Here is a 7,886-nt window from a genome sequence, read left to right as displayed (position 1 = left end):
CTTTATGTTTATCAAGAATTAAATTATTTTTGGCATATAATCTTGCTCTTGACTGTGTCCCGATCACCAGCAATCTAATCCTTGCAGATTGCTAAAGAGAACTACAATTCTCACTGGACTAAAAAATCTTGCATGCACCTTACAAACCAATCCGTGATCCCCCTGATTACTCACACACAGCTGGAAGCTCATGATTAACTGATTGCCATGACTATATATGCATGTCACACTTTGCTTAGTCTTGTTTACCTGTAACATCATGAAGTGGGTTTTGTTTGTCTAGTCTTTCTTGACTGTACGGTTCTTAATAACCTTATATATATATATATAAACGTTTGCTCCTGCGATTGACCAATGGCTGACTGATTAGTCTTGTAATAAAGACACATTTGGATCCACAACTTGTTCCCCGAACCATTTTGTGACAGACTGATGTGTTTGTCTGTAAAAGTTCATCTACAGGTGTTTCTCTAAACAGTCGCAGGTCAGATTTTACACCACCGTATGAGTGTGTATTAATTCTGAAAACTATTATTAATTTTTTGGTTTTTAGTTAGTTTTTCAGTGGCTGTTGTTAGTTTCGTTTCAGTTTTTGCATTTGTGGATTATTTCAGTTAGCAAAAATATCTTGTGACCAATAGTTTTAGTTTTCGTTTACTAATATCACCCTGTTTCCTGTAGACATCTTTTTGAAGTGAAGATGAGCTGGAATGGAGACAGTCGTTTTTGGCAGAACAGCCATGAAGCTATTCCAGGTTGGTTTGCCCACATTTTTGTCCTTCAGATTTGAAAGATAAAAAAACTAAGCACAGATGCAGGCTTTTATTATTAGGGGTGACTTTAATTTAGCTGCCATACAATGTGTTCCTCTTGTTTAAAAAAAAAACTGGGCGTCATTTCTCCATTTAAACAAAAGAGATGGGTGGAACATAAAGAGATGTGCCAAGTTTCCTATGGCCTGATGCAAGATTAAATAAAAAAAGGGGGGGGTGGGATGTGGGAGCGCCGTTAGATAGCACTGAGAAAATGTTTGCTTTTCATTTATAGAACATAGACTTTGAAAGTCACATTGAGTCTGATACAGCTACAATAAACCTCAAAGTTTTTTCTCTGTTTTACTCTTCTTGATTTCACAAGACAAACCCAGCAATAGCAAGGTTAAAAAATAGATTACTACAAACAACTGAAAGGAAATAGAGGCAGAGAGCACGTTTATGGTAATTTAGTGTTCATAGAACTTCAAAGAGACTTGTATTTAGTCACAAAAATAGGAATTCAGCATGACAAGCCTTTTGAGATCGTCATGCATGGCTCTGAGCAGGAATGTGGGTCAAATGCTGCAAACATGTAGGGTGTTTCAGAATTAACATTCTTCATGCTAATTATTTATGAGCTCAATTTAGCTTCTATTCATGACAAACATTTGTCTTATGACTAGAAAATAATAAATAAAAAAATGATTTGACCTCTTCAGGAACATAACTTTTTTTTGTGTGAAAAATACATGCTTCATAATTGATCTGCTATTATTGTGTATTTTGAAAGACAGCGTAACCTAAACCGCACATGACAGATTTTACAGAAAAACACCCAAATGGCTTGAAATTCAGGAAAAAGTGCAACTTGTCATGCAGAAAATTGACAACCTAATGACTGCCAGAAAACACTTGACATGTTCTGCAAACTAGCTGTCAAAAACTAGCTTAAACATGGTTTTGTTTTTCGTAACAGGGATATATTGTTTATCCTCTGATTGTTTAAAAAGTATTCTTGTGTACTGACAACCAGCCAATTGCAAAATTAAAAATGAACATGTTAATACACTAACCGTATTTTGGGCGACACTTTGTTTTGTATCAACCATCAAGTATCAGTTATCAATTTAAACCATTAAATCATGTTTCACTAACCTCCTAGGGCTTAGTGGCCGCATACGTGGACAGCACATTTTTAGCTCCTAAGTGACTATTTAAAATACTTTGAATGTTTTATATTATGTTACAGACATACAGTGTCATCCTGCAATTGTTTTGCAGCATATGAAATGTCCCAAATACTATTTTTAACTGTCTAAAATGGGGGAAAAAAATGTTTTTACTCTCTGATAGTCAAAACATGTTAAAAAATCTCTATGTTAAATATGCATTAAAAAACAGTCGGGTAAAAGTGTTTTATGCCCATTCGGACCATGAGTCCACATACATGGACATCATTTTTTTCTAAAAGTACATCATATCAAAAGATAATACTAAGGTTTTATTCTAATTAGGTTCCAATAAGCCTAAATAGCAAAGAGAAATAAAAAATGCTTGTAAAAAAAACCAAAAACACTTTGGGCCTTAAGAGGTTATACAAAAAATGTACATTGAAAAGTTCTCTAGATGTAGACATTTGTATATATAAATTCTTGGACAAAGCAAGGATTAGATCTAACAAAGTTTTTGTTCTTACATTCATTTTCCTTTAGCTTAATCTCTTATTTATCAGAGGTCACCACAGCGGAATGAACCGCCAACTATTCCAACTCATATTTTACATACCAGATGCCCTTCCAACTGCAACCTACTGGGAAACACCCATACACACTCATTTACACACGACAGCCAAATTTGTTTACCCAATTCACCTATAGCGCATGTCTGGACTGTGGGGGAAACTGGAGCACCCGGAGGAACCCCACATCAACACGGAAAGAACATAATAATATTAATAAGAATAAGAATAAGAATAATTCATTTTATTTGTAAATGGCGCCTTTCTAGACACCCAAGGTCGCCTTACAATAAGCATCAACAGCCATGCTAAAACGAATTAAAACAAATAAGAAATCATTACTAAACAATCATTGACCAAACAGGTAAAAACGCAATAGCGAATATAAAATAACATGATAAAAAAATGCAAACTCCACACAGAAACACCAACTCGTCCAGTCACCACTGGAATCTGCAACTTTCTTTCTGTGAACCACTTAGCCACCCTTCATAGCTTTATATATATATATATATATATATATATATATATATATATATATATATATATATATATATATATTACTTATAATATTTTAATGTACTTTAAGCCTGTTATCGATTTGTTTGTTTTATGTTTTAACATTTAAAAAATTAATAAAGTGATAATTGGTTAACTCGTTTATTTTTAAATGATACTTGTAAATTATAAAATCCTTATTTGACAAGTTTTTTCTCTCCAGCTATTGTGGTAAGTGGTTTTTCAAAGTTTCACAGGAAGCTGTTATATTAAGTGCTAACGCATGGACCTAAATAATGATGCATGCAATTTTCTTAGTTGTTTAAATTAACTTAAGGCATAACTGAATGTGTTTATGTGGACACTAAGCCCGATCTCACAAAGAAACATAACAAATTTATGTAAAAATGGCTAATTCGTACCATATGTTAAAAAACGTAGATTTAAAAAAAAAAAAGAAAAAAGCGGATCCTCAAACTAGGGATGTCCAGATCCCATCACGTGATAAGATATTGGGCAGATCACATGGTGTCAGACTCGATGACAATTGGACGTTACCTCCTGATCAAGAGGACTATATACTGTAAATATTCTCATCAGAATTATTAAACCCTCTGAATTTTTGAGCCCACTGTTTATTTTATCACCCATTTTCTGCTAAACAGGGAGAACGTTTTTTTAAACACATTACTAAACATTATAGTTTTAGTAACTCATTTCCAATAACTGATTTATTTTATCTTTGCCATGATGACAGCTTAAAGTGACATTTAACGGCTTAGCTAGGTTAATGAGGTTAACTAGACAAGTTAGGGTAATTAGGCACGTTATTGTATAACGATGGTTTGTTCTATAGACTACTGAAAAAAAAAATAGCTTAAAGGGGCTAATAACTTTGACCTTGAAATGGTTTTTAAAAATTAAAAATTGCTTTTATTCTAGCCGAAATAAAACAAATAAGACTTTCTCTAGAAGAAACGATATTATCGGACATACTGTAAAAATTTCCTGAATCTGTTAAACATAATTTGGGAAAAAACAAACAAAAAAAACAAAGGGGCTCTAACTGTATATCTACATTCTGGAGGTATTATAAAGTTAAAGAAGACAACATTGCCATAGCAAACTGTGAGATATGTAATCTTGGGATTGCCAGCCTGGTATTTTAAGTTGAGGTGCTATTTGTTTTTATTTTAGTTTTCTTTTATATATATAACTGTTGCACTAAAGTCAAAAAATGAAGAACTTATTATATTTATCACTTGATTGTTCAAGCTACCTCATAGAAGTGCTCTGTTTGTTCAACAACAGAGTTGTTGAATGTTAAAACAAGGCGAATTAAAGAAAAAATAAGGAGCATCCTGGGTGTTTATTTGCTCTTCTTTATTCTTTGTTAAAGTATTATAGAAGTATCGGATTCGGTTTTTATATCGGTAGATACTCAAAATCAAATGACTTGGACTCAGAGTTAATGGCAAAAAAACCTGATCGGGAAATCCCTTCCTCAAACCCCACCCCTAATCCTACCTCTCATTGCAGGATGAGCAAATCATACTAAAATGTATGAATGAGATCAAACAAATGAATCTGAATTAGCCACTAAACCAAGTATTTATGAATTGCAACGAGTTTGCATTGGAATTCTCAAGAGTTGTTGGTATTATCTTATATTTATGTGTCCATTCAAACTCAAAAACCTGAATAACACATGTGATGGAATATGATGATGTTGCATGCTATATACTTTAGTTTTTTTCTGATCAAGACTAGTTCTCAATGCGTAGCGTAAATCCTTTGACATTTTCCCCAGTATGAATATTTCAGTAAAAGGCAAGGTGACTTTAGATGAGTGCTGGAGAACTTGAACGAAACAGCAGAAGAAGTGCAGTGTATTAATGCTCCATGGACGTCGTCTTCTCTTTCTCCTCCAAACATTCCTACTAGCGCCTAATGGATCTTCATTACTGTCTTTAGAAACATTACACTGGTCTGCTACTGCTATTGTGAGATACATAAATTGACTGTAATGGAGAGAGACCTCTGGGGAGAGCGTTGTGGTTAGATGCTCTTAGCAGGTCAATTTTTCATTATTGCAAGAAGAGAAAAGAAGACTGGATGAGAAGCAGAGAGAAGGGTGGGATCTGCGTCTCATAAGGGGTCTGGAGACAAGCTGAGGAAACCTGACGTGAGTTTTCCAGTCACCAAGTCTCTGATGTCTCCCTAAATTGAATACTAGACACACACACACAGAGAAATCCAGACACACCGAAAAGCAAGTGGGCTGTTTTTAATGAATATATTGCGGGTGGTGGTGTAGGTCTGGTGGGGGAAGGTCGAGGGGTACTAGACATCTGCTCCTTTTTAACTTTGAAATGTCATCCAGACTTAGGCAGCTGTTTTTGAAGTAAATGAAGAACAACAACTGTATGTTAAGAAACAATGGAAAAGCTCCTGATCATGTGGTTAAGTGCTGATTCGTTCTAGCAGAGAGATGGCCTCGTCAAGAACTTCTCAGCCAGTCCTACCCAAGTTATTTTGACTTGATGTGAAATCTGAAAACCTCAATCAAGAGCACATTATCTTCTAAGCAAAGTCCTTCCCGACAGTCCAAAATGGCCCGCTACCAATGGAACAAGATCTGTTGCCACGAGATTACCTCAACAGTAGAGAAACTAAGAGAAGCCAACTAGAAAAACTAGGGTAATGGAAATCAATGTGATTTAACCATGCAGGACATGATCTTGACCTATTATCTACCTCAAATTCTTCAAGAAACTTCCAATTAAATTCACTGAACATTCTTTTTTTTTTTTTTTTTAATAAGTGGTTAGTTTTCAAATAAACAAAACACAAGTGTTTCCACAGCCCAGTCCAATTTTTAAATGAGCCCACTATTTGTGGCGGGTTAGTAACTAAATATCTTTATTGAATAAACTGCCAAGAGATTCAAGGGAAAATTAAGTTGATTTTATATATTTTATAATATTTTCTATATTTATATGGCATCAACACATTTTAAAAAGTTGGGTCGAGACTATAGTTCTTTGTTTTCAGAATGAGCCTATGTTGGAAAAAATGACAGCCGGCTTCTTTGTGTTTCTTTTTGACTTGTATTGTTTGCTTAGAACAAAAACTGAAGTGACAAAACTAACACTTGGATTTGTAGCTGAACAGCCAATCAGAACTCTCTCCATCACTGACAGCCATCACCAATTCTACATGCTTGTTTTTTTTTTTCATCAGATAATAATTGTTTGAATAAATCCAGTAAAAGATTGGACAGACACTTGGGGTGCTTTCACACCTGTGAATTGATTCATTTGTTCCGAAACAAGGATTAAAATTATTACATTGTTGCTCTTTGCTCTTGGTGCAGTTCGCTTTCTAAATGGACCAAAAGAGCTAAAACAAGTCACGTGTGAGTAAACTCTCCTCACATTGGTCAGTTTATTTTGCAGAGTACCGCTTAGCTGTCAGGGGAGGTAGTGGTTTGGTGGTGTTTGACAAGGTGTGCGTGACAAGTCTGAAGAGCGAGGAGGGATGTGGTGGGGTGGGGTGAGAAGGACGCGCAAAGTATTTGAGGACCAGGGGCCTCATGTATCAACGCTGCGTACGCACAAAAACTTTGCGTACGCCAGGTTTCACGCTCAGAATCGCTCACGTTTGGATTTACTAACAATGAACTGAACGTGGGAATGTGCGCAGGTTCACGGCAGCTTTCTGGCAGGCGTACGCACATTTTTTGTGCGTGTGTTTTTTATTTCCATTGGCGACTCCTAGAGGCAGTTGTGTTAAATTCTTCTCTACAAAGTGTCTAAGCCTTGCAATGGCAGCTGTATGAGACGGGTTCATCTAGTGAGTATGTAAGATTTCCATACCATACAGTTGAGCAGCTAAACATTAAAGCACAATTTGCAGCAGTCGCCTGTTTTCCCAATGTAATCTGAGCGATCTACCGCACGCACATTGCTATAAAGACACTATCTGAAGATGAATTTGCATGCGTGAATCAGAAACATTTCCATTCAATAAATGTGCAAATAAAATATGATGCACAAACTTATTGATGATTCCTACTTGTCTTTCTCGTGATAAATAGTGGGCAAAATCTGATATGTAGCGGGAAAAAAAAGAAGAAAGAGTTCATCAAACGCTGGATTCGAACCAAATTTTTGCTCGAACGTGTCAGTTTATGAACACATGCGTCGTATGAGCTGCGCCACTGAGACTACTAAGGGTAGTGCAACATTTTATAGATATAAACCACACTATCTCTTTCTTAAATGCACTCAGTGCGATGTTCAGACCCAACTGTGTTAACCGCATCAGCTAAACTCTCCCACTCTATTTTTCTCTTTTGTTGTTGATTCCGGAGAACAAACTTGCAAATAACACCGCTTTTCTCCGGTCTACCTCCGAAAGCAGCACCTCCAATTCACATTCTGTTCAAAGTTTCTCTTTTTGCTTGATTTTGCCGTTGCTTTTTCGTTGGGTTTTGCCATTAGCATAGTCATTAGCATATTCATACGGGGGAGGAGGCAGGGAGGGGTTTTGTGCTCGTGCATGTTGCGCTCAGTTTCACGTTCATTCAGATGTACAAAAGAATATGCGTGAGATTCGGCGTACGCAGTGTTTCATACATCTGAATTTTTTTTCTGCGTACGCACATTTACAGCTTTGTGCGTACGCAATATTTTAGTAAGATTTCCACGCAAGTCTTCGTACATGAGGCCCCAGGTAGGGGACACGCAATTTCTGGGAGATTATCACTTGTTTTCAGGCATCCGGGTGTCTCTGTGCATTTACGGGAGACTCCTGAAACATCCAGGAGACTTGGGATGTCTGGAATGACCTCCCTCCCTACTCATAATTCACTCTCCATATAGTTGTATGCC

General features: G+C 36.3%; 1 long non-coding RNA gene across 3 annotated transcripts in view; it reads left to right on the top strand.

The window, feature by feature from the left end:
- The first annotated feature begins 243 nt into the window (after nucleotides 1-243).
- The window catches only part of LOC147834645 (uncharacterized), a 66,096-nt gene continuing 58,453 nt past the window's right edge, over nucleotides 244-7,886 (top strand). For all 3 annotated transcript variants that reach the window (XR_015502351.1, XR_015502352.1, XR_015502350.1), the window contains exons 1-2: nucleotides 244-484; nucleotides 682-755. This is a non-coding gene — a long non-coding RNA (uncharacterized LOC147834645). The remainder of the gene's footprint in view (nucleotides 485-681; nucleotides 756-7,886) is intronic.

The sequence above is a fragment of the Danio rerio genome, chromosome 11 (assembly GCF_052040795.2).
Source record: "Danio rerio strain M-AB ecotype USA chromosome 11, GRCz13ab, whole genome shotgun sequence".
Classification (NCBI taxonomy): domain Eukaryota; kingdom Metazoa; phylum Chordata; class Actinopteri; order Cypriniformes; family Danionidae; genus Danio; species Danio rerio.
This window is presented reverse-complemented; position numbering and strand designations above follow the sequence as displayed.